Source organism: Sapajus apella, unplaced genomic scaffold (genome assembly GCF_009761245.1).
Source record: "Sapajus apella isolate SASKATOON/1434 unplaced genomic scaffold, GSC_monkey_1.0 scaffold16, whole genome shotgun sequence".
NCBI lineage: Eukaryota > Metazoa > Chordata > Mammalia > Primates > Cebidae > Sapajus > Sapajus apella.
This window is the reverse complement of record NW_022436956.1, coordinates 18,767,425-18,781,414: the sequence shown is the minus strand read 5'-3', so window position 1 is coordinate 18,781,414 and position 13,990 is coordinate 18,767,425.

The window sequence follows — 13,990 nt, the reverse complement described above, 5'->3', positions numbered from 1 at the left end:
AGGAGCAGCCCCTCCCAACCTGTAAGACTCATGTTGCCACCTCTATCCGTGTCTTTATCATGGGCCCCCTGTCTGAAGCTGCTTCACTTTTTCTGTATCACAAATGGAGTATAAGCTTTTTACAGTCAAGGAAGACCCTGCCGTATACTGTTCTAGCGTCCTTTACAACGTCCTATAAGCAAAAGCTTATAGTAGTTAGTTTTATATGTCAACTTGACTGGGTTAGGGGATGCCCAGATAGCTGGCAAAATATTATTTCTGGGTGTGTCTGTGAGGGTGTTTCTGGAAGAGATTAGCATTGAATGGGTAGACTGAGTAAAGAAGGCTTACCCTCTTCAACGTGGACAGGCAGCATCCAATCCATTGAGGGCTCAAATAGAACAAAAAAAGCCTTGGAAAGGCTAATTTGCACTTTTTTTTTTTTTTTTTTTTTTTTTTTTGAGACAGTTTCGCTTTTGTTGCCCAGGCTGGAGTGCAGGGGCGTGATCTTGGGTCACTGCATCCTCCGCCTCCCAGGTTCAAGCAATTCTCCTGCCTCAGCCTACCAAGTGGCTGGGATTACAGGCACCTGCCACCACGCCCGGCTATTTTTTGTATTTTTAGTAGAGACAGGGTTTCATCATGTTGGCCAGACTGGTCTTGAACTGCTGACCTCAGATGATCCACCCACCTCAGCCTCCAAGTGCTGGGATTACAGGCATGAGCCACCGCACCTGGCCTGATTTGTACTTCCTCCTTGAGCCTATGATAGTCATCCTCTCCTGCTCTTGAAGATGGGAGCTCCTGGTTCTTGAGCCCTCAGACTCAGACTAAATGACACCAGTCTTTCCAGGTCACCAGCTTGCAGAAGGCAGATTATAGGATTTCTCAGCCTCTATAATCACGTGAGCCAATTCCCATAATAAATCTCTTCATAGATATACAAATATATCCTATTGGTTTTGTTTCTCTGGAGAGCCCTGACTAACACAATGCTCAATAAAAACTTCTTTATGAATCAGTATCAATAAGAACAGTGATCTCTTACAGGCGCTTATCGAGAAAGAGCTGATAACAGTTCAACTTCTGGCTCTTTTCTTCTTTGTGAGTTCAGGCAATTTATGTAGCTTTTCTAAGCCTTTTTTCTCAGAGGTACAGTGCAGAAATTGAGGCCTACCTCATGGTGTTTTAAATCCAATGAAATAATATGTTAAAGCTTTCACACAATAATGGGCACAGAACAGGTGCTCAGGCAGTGCTAGCCTCATCTTACCTATCCTCAAGTTTATTCAGTGCTTTCAGTTTGACAAAACTCTTTCCTGTATGTCATCTTAGATGAGCCTTGCAACAACTCTCTAAGGTATATTCTATTAGTATGCCTGTTTTACAGGTAAAGAAACTGAGGTCTGGGAGTTCATATAACTCTAGCCTAAGATGACACCATTAGTGAATCCCAGAAACAGACTTCATTTTTTTTTCTACAGGGATATGTTGGGTCTCACTCTGTCACCCAGGCTGGAGTCCAGTGGCACAATCATGGCCTACTGAAGCCTTGAACTCCTAAACTCAAATGACCCTCCTGAGTAGCTGGGACTACAGACATGTACCACCACACCTGGCTAAGTTTCTTTGGTTTTTGTTTGTTTGTTTGTTTTTGTTTTTGTTTTTTGTAGAGATGAGATCTCATTATGTTGCCCAGGCTAGTCTTGAACTTCTGGCCTCAAGTGGCCCTCCCACCTTGGCATCCCAAAGTGCTGGGATTATGGGCATGGGCCACCTTGCCCAACCCTGAAATAGCTTTCTAATGGAGTCCATATGACTTCAAAGTCCAGGCTGCCTGGCCAGGAGCAGGTGGCATCAAGGCAGTGCCCAGAAGTGATGCTTGTGAAGATGCTGTCTTAGGTCTTAGGTAGAATAATGGGAACTTGCTAGGGGCGAGCCCCAAAATTCAACTAAGGGGGTCACAATCAATAAATAGATGAGCACAGAGACACAGGGGCTCTGGGTGGGACCAGCCTTCTCACACTGACCACCACCTTGGTGCAACAAGGCTACACAGCTAGCAAGACCAAGCTGTGGCCAGCATCCTACGAGAGGGAGCATGGTTGGTCATGCCTTAGTCAGGATGCTGAGGCATTCGGCTGCAGCCAGTCTCCATGGCAATGGTAATGGAGAAGGGATTCGGTGAGCTCTTCCTGGCCCAGCTTTTCTGCTAGAGACAGAAAAACATCTCCCAGGAACTTCCTGATCAGTAACCTCCAGTGTCTAAGCCCTCCTTATAGCTGCACCATCACAAGACTCGGGTAGGGGGCATAGCGGGGGAACAAAGAAACTAAGGGAAATTCAGGGGAGCCAAGAAAGCCTCCATGGCCCCAAATATCTCCCCCACCATTATGAATGCCACCTGGAGATATTCAACCTGAGGCTTCAAGGAGGTGGGGGAGGGAAGAGGCATGGAGGGAAATATTCCTTGACGGTCACCAGCTGTGTGTCAAGCATTGCACTGCATCCTTTAGGTCCACCACCTCCTCTGATCCACACGATATCCCTCACGAGAAAGGTATCAGTATCCCCATCATATGGATAGAGACAGCAGAGACTCAGAGAAGTGAAGCACACACCAGTGCTTAGTCAAGCCAAAATTTGAGTGCATACCTGTCTGATTCAAAATATGTGACTTTGTAGGGTTAATACATCCACATTTTATCATTCCATCCCTTCAGGGATTGGGGTTCATAACTGCTATTTGAGAGCAAGGCTGAGGACACAGAATAAAAGCCGGGGCAGGGCCAGGCCACAGGAAATATCATGGGAAATTTTTAGGGGTGACCCCCAAATTACAGCAAAGGGGGTCAGAATTTAACCTGTCCTCTTTCTCCCTCACACCCTTTCTGTCAGGAATATGACAAGCTAGAGGAGGAAGGTGAGAGGCGTGGTTTAGAAAGACTGTGGTATATATATTTGGCACCCACTTGGGTGGGGTGGGTGGAAAGGGCAGCCCACTCTCTCTCGAGGGCTTGTCCCTCTCCCCTGCCACAGCCAGAGAGAGACCATCCCCCACAACTGCACACTTGTATTGAAAAGAATCCAGGAAATAATTACTGGATGGAGAGGATTTATTAAATTGGATAAGTCCTGAATACAGCCTTCTTTTTAGGCTTTGAGTGGTTTGTGTATTTTTTTTTCATTAAGGCTGTATAATAAAATAATTGCATAATTAGTGAGGAATTTGTTACCTTGCAAGGAAGAATCGTTAATTCCTCTGAATAACACCTCCCCTCCCCAAGCTCCATCTCTGTGATGGTACGAGGAGGAAATAAGGGGAGAAAGGAGGGCTGCCCTACCCATCAACAGCTCCTAGAGGTGGGAAATACAGGTTGCCACCCCAACAACCTCCAAGCTTGCCTGGCTCCCCGCTCAATCCAGAGTCCTTGATTGTCCAGACTGGCCGAGCTACCTACCTTTGTTTTTTGTTTTTTGTTTGTTTGGTTGGTTGGTTGTTTTGGAGACATATCTCACTCTGTGGCCCAGGCTGGAGTGCACTGGCATGATCTTGGCTAATTGCAACCTCCACCTCCTAAATTCAAGCTATTCTCTTGCCTCAGCCTCCCGAGTAGCTGGGACTACAGGCGCATGCCACCACACCCAGCTAATTTTTATATTTTTAGTAGAGATGTTGGCCAGGTTGGTCTCGAACTGCTGACCTCCGGTGACCGGCCTGCCTCAACTTCCCAAAGTGCTGGGATTACAAACGTGAGCCACCATGCCCAGCCTGTCCACCTTTCTTGGACTCACACTGGCCTCTGCCAGTATTTCCCAAATGTGTGGTTCTCAGACAGCCTCATCAGAAGCTCAGTAAAATGCAGTTAACTAGGATCCATTCCTACATAATCCAGGAGGAGAGCAGATATACAGGCATCCGCATCTGGCACACTGAGCAACTTTCACTCCCGCTAAAGCTCGATGACCCCTGGTCCACCCAGGAACTCTGTGGGGTGAGGCAGGGTGTCAGGAAAAGGAGAACTTGATGCTCATGGGAGAGGAGGAGAGTCATATGCCCCCTTCATTCCCTCCATAACACGAATAGTTAGGAAGATCCTTGTTTAGTATCAAGCCTGGCTACTGTCCCTTCTCCTATTTGGTCCTCACTTTTCCCATCTGCATAATGGGAGATTGTGTCAGAGAGTCTAAGGTCCCTCCTGTTCAGCCCTGAGATTCTATGTTTCAATGACCTGTTATCAACCAACGCCTTATCATTTATTATCCTTCACACATTCAGGCAGAAGTGACCCTGTGATGGTGATGAAAGAAAAGGGAAGTCAGGACAGGTTAATCTTGGAAAGAACTCTCCCCATCAATTCTAAAACTTAAAGCTCTGGTCCTTAGTCAAACACAAATATCCCTAGGCAGGGCGACAGTTTAGGCTGCTTCGGGCTTCTTTATTCTTAACAGCAGTTTTAATAGGAGGAGGAGAAGGGAAAGAAAGACATAGGACTGTTTAGATATGAAAGAGGTAAGAGCATGAAGAAATATGTAAGTGGTCTGGGAGCCCAGAGTCTGAATTCCAGGCCGAATGTAACAGTGAAAAAACTCTAACATAGTTGACTCCATCTTTCTTCTAACCTCACAGGCTGCCTTTGCTCATTTCTGCTGGTAGGCAAAAATGGGAAGAATTTACTTTATAGTTTAACTTTAAAGCAAGGATGATAATAGTTCTTTCCTAAAACTAACCCCCAAAGAGATAAGAAGGGCATACACACAAGTAATACGGTTATGCTAGAGATGTATAGGAGAGGCCAGGCAGGCGCAGTGGCTCACATTTGTAATCCTAGCCCTTTAAGAGACTGAGGTAGAAGGATCGCTTGGCTCCAGGAGTTTAAGACCAGCATGGGCAACATGGTCAGACCCCACCTCTACAAAAAAGTACAAAAAAATTAACTGGGCATGGTGGTGCACACCTGTGGTCTCAGCTACTCTGGATCCTGAGATGTGAGGATTGCTTGAGAGGAGGAGGCGGAGGTTGCCATGAGCCTCAGTGGCAGAGTGAGACCCTGCCCCCCCCCCAAAAAAAAAAGGATTTATAGGAGCATTGTGACCTGACCAGGAACAAAGAAGTGATGCAACCCCCTTGGACTCCTGTTGATCCCCCAATGTCTGTGGTCACCTGTCACCTCCTGACCTCTAACCCTCCTTGCTTCCCCTTCCCACTATGAAGAAAAGCTCAAGATCCATGTCTTTCAAGGCGGCTCTTTAGCGCATTCTTCCACCATCTTCTTGGCTTGCTGGCTCTCTGAGATAAAGTCACTTTCCTGCCCCAGCACCTTGCCTTGTGACTTACTGACCATCGTGGGGTGAGCAGGATGAGCTTTGGACTCAGCTGCCCTAACACTGCAATGTGTAACTGCACGATGACAATGTTGACTTTTACCTGAGCCCTGTAATCCTAGAAAACAGTGAAGGTTAAGAAATCCACTCAACCTTTATTCTGCAAAACAGTGTAACTATATAAACAAAAACGCTTTCCATATGACTTAGATAAGACTCACAGATGCACCTCCCAACCCCCCCACCATCTTGTTTACTTATGAGCCCAGACACAGACCCTTCCCCGTCCCTTTCTTTGCCACATAAATGATTAGTTGAATGCTTGTCCCCACTAACTAATAAGAACAAAATGCTTGTTAACCAAACTCTGGTTAAACATCTCTCCTTCCACCAGGGTCTGGACTCTGGCCGCCTTCAGCCTGAGCCAGGAGAATAGGCTGGCTGCGGGGAAACAGTCTTCACACCACCCATTCATCCCCTCCTCGCACCTCATTCCTTCTTGCCTGTTTACTCCCCTCTATGAAAGAAAACTCCTGTTCACCTAACTCTTCGGATACCTGCAGATCTTAGGGTCAGAGAAGCTCCCTACTACAATAATCTCTCTCCCCACCCTGCAATAATCCTTTTAAACAAAATCTTTTCTTACCAAGTCCAGATTTGTTTTTTATTTGACAATGACCACGGGCAAGCGATTTCACTACAGTCTCCTCCATCTATAAAGCAAGAAAAATACGTTGCAAAATTCTAAAATCAAAGACACAAAAGTGCTCTTTGAGCCACAAGAAAATAAAATATAGTTCTAGAGGGTGCTCAAGACTTCAGCCTTCAATTTCCCTCTGTAAATGTATTTCAGGGCCCACCACTTCCTGACCATTCTTGGTCCTCAGGCCCCAAACCCTCCCAGGCCCCCAGGCCATCCCAGGCTCCCACCCAAGATTCCTGGGCCACTTCAGCTTCAAACAGCCACCACTCCCTGCCCCAGGCACATCCATCCCTCATTCATCACTGTCACATCCCACAGAGGCCTTTTATTTAACAACCAATTTATTTCCAATTTAACTAATCTGGGGATGGGCCATCTCTCTCTCTCACGCAAACCAGCAACGCCTGGGTTGTAAATAGACTTACAAACCAGTGTGTGCTAGATAATATAAACTCATCACAGCAACATCAGGAGAGAAGGGAGGGGAGGGAAGAGGGGTCATGAGACTGCAGGGTGATAAAATATTCAAGCCCCCAAGATAAACAACCCCTGCGGCCCTCCCTCCTGCCCCTACACACAGCTCGGCTTAGAATTATTTATTTATTTATCTCTCTGATTCCCTGGCTCACCTTGAGCCCGAGACAAAAGCTTCATCAACAATGTATGAGATGCTAACCCCTGGTTGGGTAGGAACATTCAGGTGGTTAGGGAGGTGTCCATCACCTGGCCCCAGGCCAGGTTCCCCTGCCGCATCCTGCCGGGAAAGGGTTCAGTTACAAAGCCAGTTTATGCTTGTGAGAAACAATGGCCCCCAGAAGGGAAATCTTGCTCTGTGAAAGGAAAGCTAATCAGTAGTCTACATGGCCGCCTGCCCCAGGAGTGTGTATTGATCCACTGGAGAAATCACAGGGCAGGAAGGGCTTTGTTTACATGACTAGTAGGGCAGGGTTGAGCCTCAAGGCACCAGCCAGGCTGGGTGAGCTGAGGTGTGTCCCCAGTAGGCCTGGAGGCTCCCTGAGTATCTCTGCTTCCCAGCCCTCCGCCTTCCTCCAGATTCTCAAGCTGTGTGCACACCCAATAGTCCCCTCCAGGGGTGGGGCCCTATATAGGGGTATGGGGAAAAAATCACTGGTTTAGTAAACTGGGTTTTAGTCACAGAGGAGCTTATGGCTTGGTGATTTTTTGGGAAGTCCCCTTACCTCCCACTCAGCTCCCTTTCTTGGAAAGGAAGATCTTGAACTAGGTGGCTCTTGATATCCCTTCCAGCTATAACCTCTTAGAAGTGAAGCCACAGAGAGGGCAACTTGGCTGCTCAGAGAGATTGATCCTCTCCCTGGCTGCACACCGAGGCCTGCCAACATGACTTTAAATCACACCTCCTAAACTCTGCTTCACTCTGCACTTTCTCAGGCTACCTTAGAGGGCAGAGCAAGTTTATGTTAAACAAACACACTTGGTTATTAGAAACATATTTATAGTGATTGTGCAGCTCTGGGAATGGAGATGGAGCCATTCCCAGGCCGGGCCTCCAGGGAGGATGGTGCCTACTGTGCAGCTCTTGCCAGCCCCCAGGACCAGGACAGGAGCCCCCGCAGCCCAGATCAATCACACTGTTGTTTCCTCCTTCTGCAACTACTGTAATTCCAGGCCTTTATCATGCTCCTGGTGTCAGGGAGGAAACCAACTTTCAGGCCTGCTAATTTCACTTGGAAGGACGATGTGTGTGGGAATGATCTTTAGTTAGATATTCAACTCAATCCTAAGCCAATTACAACAGGGTGTGTTTATGAGAGCCAAGGGCATCCCTTGTAGAGTTGGCTTCAGGAATCTTGTTTCTTTTAGAGATTTGGATTGTAGGGGGATCCCTCTATCTCAAGAGCAGGGAAAGGGTCCTGGAATAAGAGAGGAGGGAGAGAGGACCTGCCCAGCAGAGCCATAATTATCTGAGGAGGAAGCTGAGAAAAGAAAGGAGAAAGAAGGAATAAGCCCTTCATGCTGCGCCTCCTCTCCCACATCCCAGCGTTACATGGCTGGATTCCTCTAGTGGCCAGAAATATTTAATCGAATGCTTTTGTTTGGATCTTGCATCCCTGGTAACCTGAAGATGTTACCATGGCAATCCCTGAGTAATACATCTCGATTATTTATGGCCTTGCAAATAGGGTGGGGAACCACTCCAGGCCCATGGAAACAGCAGGGAGGTAGAAGCCTCATTTCCTTCTCTCACTGTTCCCAGGCAGCCCCAGAGGGAGAGGAGAAGGGAGGTGCCAGTTTGGTTGGATAGAAATAGTTCAAAGCCTTTTAGCATGGAGGATGTCACCTCATCAATCCCCTTTTGCGTCCCTTAGAGATTTCCTGTTCCCTATTCCTCCCATTCTGGGTCCCCACAGGTCCCCTGTATTCTCTAGAGCATAGGTCAGAGTTGGGTGGGTAAAGGGGTCAGGGCTACCTAAGGACTTAGTCCCCCAGTTCTCAGCTGAGCTGGTCTAGAATCCTATTCAGGCCACCTGCTGCATCTACGACCTCAGGCACATGACCTGACCTTCCAAAGGCTTTGTTTCTTCAAGTGCCAAATGAGGATAAAAATAGGTCTTATTTCACAGACTTACTATGAAGGCTAAATGAAATATGCATGTAAAGCTCTTTGTACAGCACCTGGCGTATAGTAAGTGCTGAATAAATCAGAGTTGTCCAATAATAATTACATTATCAACCATCCTAACATATCCTTGTTTGTGGATACAAGTCAGGATTGTCGAGGGAGGGGTAGGAAAACAGAACCAGGGCTGGGCAAGGTGTAGGCAGGACGGAAGGGGGAGGTTTCTAATTTCCTTCTCTTGTCCTGGGCTCCTGAGAGCAGCATGGGCCTCTGTGACGAAGTTAACCCTGGGTCCCTGGAATCCCACTCTTCTCTGGCGTGCCAGCACCCTGCACCTAAATGGCCAAATCTCCCTCCCAGCAACGTCTGCCCTGATTAGCCGTGTACTGGGTTGAAAGTCTCCTAAAATTCATGTCCACTTTGTGAATGTGACCTTGCTTGGAAATAGGATGTTTATGGATACAAATCAAGTTAAAATGAGGTCACACTGCATTGGGTAGACCCACTCCAATCCAGTGACCAGGATACTTGTAAGAAGAGGGAAATTTGGACGCAGACACACACTAGGAGAATGCTATGTGACAGTGGAGGCAGAGATGGAGTGATCCTGCCACGGACAAGGCAACAAGATGGTCGCGACCACCAGGAGCCAGGAGAAGCATGAAAGAGAGTCTCCCTCAGACCCCCAAAGGGAACCACCCCTGCCAAAGCCCAGATCTCCATTTCTGCTCTCCCGAATGGCGAGTGAATAGATTTCTGTTTTAAGCCTCCCAGTTTATGGTACTTTGTCACAGCAGCCCCAGAAAACTAACACAAGCCCTCAGATATGGATTGTCGTTAATGTGTGTCTCCTCAGGTCTCGGAAACAGCCTCTGCCTCACATCAACTGCCATGACCAGGCCCCAGCTTCCTCTCTGAACTCACTGCTGTGTGTCCTTAAGTGAGTTGCTTACCCTCTCTGAGCCACATCTGTCAGATGGGAACATTGATGCCGGTTCAGTCTGCTTCACAGACTTGCAGAGAAATCTGCATTTGATCCTGTCTATGAAATACCTTATTGTCTTTACAGCAGACTATACATGTAGCCAATGGTGCTTATTTTCATTATGATGATACAGAAAAAGGGCTTGTGCTTCTCATTTCCCTTGTGCCTGGAGACCTGGGTCCCCACCCACAGTTAAGAGCAGGTGGAGGACTTCTCCTGCCCAAACTGGGCCCCTGGCTCACAGCCTCTGGCCTCTCCTGTCCTGTCGGCATTCCTGATAGGGCCCTTCCACCCACAACCCTGGGCAAATGCAAGCGCATAAATGCTTGTAGTGGTCAATTACCTGGGAATGCCAGGTGAGAACCATCTAATGAAGCCCCTGGAATTCTGGCTAACTGGGGAGGCTCAGAGGATGAAAATGGGAGGAACCCAGGGCCATAGCCTGAAAGGTCTACATGAAGCCCACGGAGACCTCAGCCCAGCCACCAAGGTATTTCTGCCCTCCTGCCTCTGATGATGCTGACACCCACCTGGAGACCCAAGGTGCCTCCTCCTTCCTTCCTGCATGGCATCAGGCTCTTCTCCTGTTCGCAGTAGCTTCCTCTGGCTCGGATTGACTTCTATGCTTCTGGGGGGCCACCTGCCTTCACTGCCTGAGCTGGCTATCCACTCTCCCAGTCACAATCCTGCCTGGACCTTCCTCCCAGCTTCTTCAAGCTCGTGTGGTTCTCTCCAAGGTGGAGGAGGACTCTTTCCCACCAGGCACACATTTTGTTGTGGAGCCACCAAAAGGCAGACCCCACCTGCAGCTGTCACCTTCCTATGTGCTAAACTTCTCACTGGAGACACTCCTGACATTTTCCACAACCATGTCTGGCTCAGAATATACTAGCTCCCTGTGGGGGATGGGAAATAATGGAAGAAGGGTGGTGATGTGCATTGGCAAGCTACAGGGCTGACCCCTAACAAGGGACCCCTCCCTACCAGCCCTAACCAGTGCCCACATTGGTGTTGCCTGGAACCCTGCTCCTCAGGCAGGGCTTACCTTTCAGACATAACGCTACTGCAGGGTCTCAGCCAGTCACACTGTTCCTCCCACAAGGCCCCGATGCCTCCAGCCTCGGCTCCTTCCCACCTTGGGGTCCCCTGCCTTGCACACTCCCCCTCTGTCCTCCCCACCTGACTTCCCCTACTGTAAGGTCTCAGCTCCAGGCAATCTTCCCTAGACCACCTACAGGCTATAGTCCTCCAGTCTGCATGCCCCCAGAACCTGCACCTCTCTGGAAAGCTTCATTGCACTTAACTATAACTGCTTAATGCATCTTCCCCTTAGACTGTGAGCTCCATGAGAACAGAGGCCTTGTCTCTCTCGTTTGCAATAAATCCCAGTACCTAACGATGCCTGGCACATCCTAGGTGTTAAATATGTTTTGAGTGAGTGAATGACACTTAATGTCTCACTGTACTAGACTCACAGTGAGAGAAACAGAACTCAGACTATATCTAGTGAGGACATAAGGAACAACTCTTCTCTCTTACATATGTTCATGTCTTTGTACATCTAGGATGAGGTGAGATTAGAAAGCTTGATGTTCTAGGCTAAGATTGAACTACACTATTAGAAGAGAGAATGATGCCTATGGCTGTGTATGTGTGTGTTTGCATATGGGCATGCGTGCATGTGTGTGAGTGTGTGTGACTGTGTGCACGGGAGGAGGGCTGGAGGGGGTATCGAACTATCTGCTCTGTCTCTGGCAGTGCTGGTAGTTTGGGAAGGGGTATTTTGCAGCCCTCTCTTTGAGGAGGAATGGTAGCTAAGCAGGTCACAGGGACGCAGAGGCCTGAGCACAGCAGATAAGAGGGTCCAGTTGATCTAAACCAGTGGTCCCAATCTTCAGTCCTCAGACCCCTACAGGTTCCCACAGGTAGTAATGGGGCTTGCGAGCTATTTTAATATTTCTGTATGCCTAGCAGAAATGACACATTTACCAAAGATAAGACTGCACAGACTACTAACTGAGACATCACTTCTCTGCGTTTGGCTGGAATTATATCAACTCAGTGTGATAACACTACTAATCTCACGCTGATCTGAACCTCTGATTGGCAGTCATACATGGCTTTGATTAATAAAAAATGGGAAAACAAATTATTTCTTGATAAATGCAGTTTGTTTGGTAGACAAAAATCTTTAAACATATAGGGCATGTGGTGCAGAGAGAGAGGGAGAGATTACGTTTGTCTGCTAAGACCACAGGCTCTGGCACCAAATCTCAAACCCTGGCTTAACCACCTACTCACAATAAGTTGCACAAGTCTCTTAACTCTCTAAGCCTCAGTTTCTTCATCTACAAAATGGAGTCATAATAATATCGATCTCCTGGAGTCACTGTGAGATTAAATGAGATGACGTAGAGAAAGCACCTAGCTCATGGTCTGGCACATAGGACGCATGCATTCACATCTGCTCTTATTATCCTAGCCACTATCACCACTCTTACCATTAGCTGGGGGTGAAAAAGTTGAGAACCACTACACTAGATCATTCTAGAAGTTCAAGTCATCACTGTGCTTTTTTTTTTTTTTTTTGAGATGGAGTCTTGTTTCATTGCCCAGACTGGCGTATCTTGGCTCACTGCAACCTCTGCCTCTTGGCTCACTCCAGGGGCATAATCTCAGCTCACTGCAACCTCTGCCTCCCAGGTTCAAGGGATTCTCCTGCCTCAGCCTTCTGAGTAGCTGGGATTATAGGCACACACCACGATGCCTGGCTAATTTTTGTATTTTTAGTAGAGACGGGGTTTCACCAAGTTAGCCAGGCTGGTCTTGAACTGCTGACCTCAAGCAATCTGCCTGCCTCAGCCTCTTTTTTTTTTTTTTTTCTTGAGACAGAATTTTGTTCTATAGCCTAGGCCGGAGTGCAGAGGCATGATAATACCTCACTGCAGCCTCAATCTCCTGGGCTCAAGCATTCCTCCCGCCTCCACCTCCAAAGTAGCTAGAACTGCTTGGTGCATACCAATACAGACGCCTGCATTTTTAGATTTTCAGTAGAGATGAGGTCTATGTTGCCCAGGCTGGTCTCAAACACCTGAGTTCAAACCAACCTCCCACCTCAGTCTCTCAAAATGCTGGGATTATGGGTGCGAGCCGTGGCACCTGACCTGTCATCACTGCTCTTGCAGTTACGTGAGAACTAGAGGTAGTCGACCCTCAGCCTACAGGTGGGATCTCACTAGGGGTGTAGGAAGTCTCTGAGAGGCTGAAAGATTTGAAAACGAAAGAGGATGGGCATTTAGCAGACTTGCTCCCCAATGATAAGAAAGGAGATTGTGTCTGCCAAGTGAGGCCAGAAATTAAGAAGGTTGAATTCCAAGCCAGGTAACTGGATGTTAGATTTAGTGTGTTCATTTTTTATTGCTGCATAACAAATTGCCACACATTTAATGGCCTAAAACAACACCCATGTTTAATCTCACAGTCCATGGGTCAGAGCTGGGGCAGGTTCAAATGAATTCTCTGCTTAGAGTCTCAGAAGGGTGAAATCCAGGTGTCAGCCAGGCTGAGCCTTTCCCTGGAGGCCCTAAGGAAGAATCCCTTTCTAGGATCATTTAGTGCTCAGCTCCCGTGGTTGTAGGATTGAGATCTTGATTTCCTTGCTGCTGTCAGTGGGAACTGCTCTCCACTCCCACAGGCTGCCCTCACCCCATGTCAAGGGGGTCCCTCCATCTGCAGGCCAGCAAGGGCTCATCGGTTCTGCTCATGCCTCTCTCTCATGTCCCCTCCGTCCACCAGCGGGAGAAAACTCTGCTTTGACCTGGCTCATGTAATTAGATGAGGCCCACCCCAGTGATCTTTCTCTCTTAAGGTCATCTGTGCCAACACATATTCATATGTGAAATCACATTCAGGGGTTCCATCCCTACTCAAAGGCAAAAGGATTTTACCAGGGTGAGTGTTGTTGGGGGAGAGTCATTGTCATATATAAGGGTCACTGTCATACATAATTATACAACTCACCACAAAGTAGAATCAGTGGGAGCCCTGAGCTTGTTTCTGCAACTAGACGGTCCCATATGGGGGTGATGGGAGACAGTGGCAGATCATCAGGCATTAGATTCTCATAAGGAGCAGGTAACCTAGATCCCTCTCATACACAGTTCACAATATGGTTTGCACTCCTATGACGATCTAATGCCGCAGCCGATCTGACAGAAGGTGGGGCTCAGGCGGTAATATGCATAATGAGGAGTGGCTGTAAATACAGACGAAGCTTACCTCATTCTCTTGCTCACCCCCCGCACTCCTCCTGCTGTGCTCACCTCCTTCTGTGCAGCCCAGTTTCTCACAGGCCCACTACTGGATGGTCTATGGCCATCCAGTCCTCACTGCTGTCAGT